Source organism: Rhagoletis zephyria, unplaced genomic scaffold (genome assembly GCF_001687245.7).
Source record: "Rhagoletis zephyria isolate East Lansing unplaced genomic scaffold, Rhagoletis_zephyria_1.1 Rzeph_scaffold_41954, whole genome shotgun sequence".
NCBI lineage: Eukaryota > Metazoa > Arthropoda > Insecta > Diptera > Tephritidae > Rhagoletis > Rhagoletis zephyria.
In genome coordinates this window covers 1-2667 of record NW_016199009.1, presented here as the reverse complement: position 1 = coordinate 2667, position 2667 = coordinate 1, and the positions used below count along the sequence as shown (strand labels likewise).

At 34.8% G+C, this 2667-nt stretch overlaps 1 pseudogene; it reads left to right on the top strand.

The window, feature by feature from the left end:
- Positions 1 to 1979: 1979 nt before the first annotated feature.
- Positions 1980 to 2495, top strand: LOC108355071 (protein bunched, class 2/F/G isoform-like; annotated as a pseudogene).
- Positions 2496 to 2667: the final 172 nt, after the last annotated feature.

Genomic DNA, 2667 nt, shown 5'->3' with positions numbered 1-2667 from the left:
AATATGAGACATAGCAATTTGACTTTGGCACGCTTGCCGGCGAGAACTACATAGTACTCAGACTGCTAATTAACCAGCTTTGGTGATTTCATTTCGGCGAACTGTTGCAATTTCAGTCTTGACGGCGAAGCGTAGAAGGGAATATCTATGAAAAAAATTGTTTGAAAAATAGCTTAGCGGGAACGGAAACATACGGTAACTAATAAATGGTTAAAGATTGAAAACAATTTGTAACTAAAGAATGCAAGAAAAAAATTAAATACTAAAGAAAAAAGAAAGAAATTGAAGTGTGCCTTAAGTGAAGAGAATCGGAGTGAGAATAAGTGGGGCGAGTTGCAGTTGTTACTTGAATTAATATAAAAAGTTGCAAACAAGTCTGCAGCTGAAGAACTGCAGAAAATGAATACAAATGGTAATTGCAAGTATTTAAATTAGCAGAAATATGATGAAGAAAAAAGTGCAAGTGTAGAATATGTATAAGCTGTTATTTATTACACTTCGAAGCTACGTACATATGCACATTTTTTCTCAACTGACCAAGTGGCATTATTTTTCACTATTTTTACTTTTCACTTAAATAAAATAGTTCATTGGATATGCCATGGTGAAACCTATTTCGCGCTTTTGGTGCATTGAACCGCGCAGAAGCCATAAAGAAGGCTGTCAAACCAAGCTGGTACGCTGTACGGACGGCTGGCGGTGAACTAGTATCGCCGCGTTGAAATGATTGATTTTTAATTTGTGTACGGGTATGCCATTTTAGTGTTGTTGTTCTTTTCGATAAGGCCAGAGATGTGCCATGACATATTTCAGTTGATAAAGTGTAAAATAGTGAACGTGTCAAAAGGAAAATAAAAAATGAGAATAAAATAAATCCAGCTCAGTTGACTGCTTGAAAAAGTAATTCACAAAGAACGTGTGCGATTATTTTATTATAGTGATGTGATACACAGGTATTTAACACAGCACATTTGATGTGGATTTTGGAAGTGAAAGCGTAATTTTTTGTGCTGTGTCCTTTGAGCAAAAAAAAAAACTCCAAGAAAAGTGTAAATATGCTCGACAATCAACAATAAAAAATATACTTGTGCACATCTTTCATACACTCTTACTTAAACACATACACAAGCACTTAATAAAATGCGTAAATTGCACATGCGTGAATCTATGTAAGTTTAAGAGCAGCAACCAAAAAAAAAAATTATAAGTAGTACATAGTTACGGGAACTGCAGCTGAGTACCAACAAGTTGTGTGTTTTGTTTGTTTCTTGTTGAAAAAGTGGAAGTGTTTTTGTTTTATTCTGTGTGTGTGCTTGCACAATGTAAGTACATTAGGGTGATTCAGAAAGTTTTTAATTTTTTTCCTTGCAACCGTGCTCAAAAGTTTCGCTCAGACGCCAAAATAAGTTTCAGAAAATATGAGCCCTTAATATTAATATTAAGAATGTCCGCATCGCACTTTTCAATTTCCCATAAAATTAACCTTATAAAAAAATTCATATTTTTTTTTTAACTTCTGATTTTTATACTTAACGAACGATATGTTGTACTGTAGAGGTCTTGGAGTATTTTTGTAGAAAATTGAATGCTCTACAAAAAAGGTCTGAAGTAATATTTCGATAAGTCAACTTGGTCAAAAGTTATTCACCATGCTTTCGACTTTGACCTCGAATAAATTTTTTCCCGCACTTCTAAATATTTTATGAGTTCCAAACAAAAAAACAAATTTAGTAAGGTAGAACCGCTGAGAGACACTTTTAGCAATTTTGACGTTTTCAAGCTTTTTAATTAAAAATTTACTCACAAACAACTCAGATAACAATACTTTTGAGCAATTAATTTTTTTTTATTAATTAACTAAATGATTTTTTTATTACCTTTCTATTATTTTATCATGAAAAAAACCGGGGTATATTTTTCTGGAATGGAACAATCCTAGAGGACTTCACTTTTTTTTTTGATCACCCTAATGTACAGACATGTGTACCCAAATATGTTCGTTAGCAAATAATTCAGCTACATATTTATGTACATATACAAGTATATGTACACACATTAACTTGTAAAAATGCGTAACATGTGCTGCGCCTGGGATCAGCTGCCTGCTGGCACTGCCACACTCGGCAAGGAACAATCATCATCAACAGTAATGTCGCAGCGTTTTAGCGAACAGCAAGAACGTAGCACTTTGTCCACCAACCGGTTGTTGGCGATGGCAAAACCCCATTCGCGTTCGCACGCACAATCATCTTTACATTCACCACAACAACAACGCGGAGAACTTCATCGTCCGCACCATCACCCACGCCATCACCATCAGCATAATCATTACCATCCACATAGCCAGCGGCAATTTTATTATCACCAACATGGTTTGCAATATTCATATCAACAATATGGCATTGGTAGTGGTAGTGGTGGTGGTGGTGGTGGTAATGGTGGGAAAGCGTTGAATAACTGCCGGAAACGGAAACTGCTGCATTTCTTTCGTAAAGGTAACGATATACATTTTTGTTTTTGGCTTTGCTTTCATATTTTATTTCATGGGTTCAAATATGTTTTCTGTATACATATACATAAATACTGTTAGAACGAAAATGTATGTAGAGAAAAACATGTTGTCTTAGAGATGATTTATTATTTCGCTCATTTACTAAAGGACTGCCA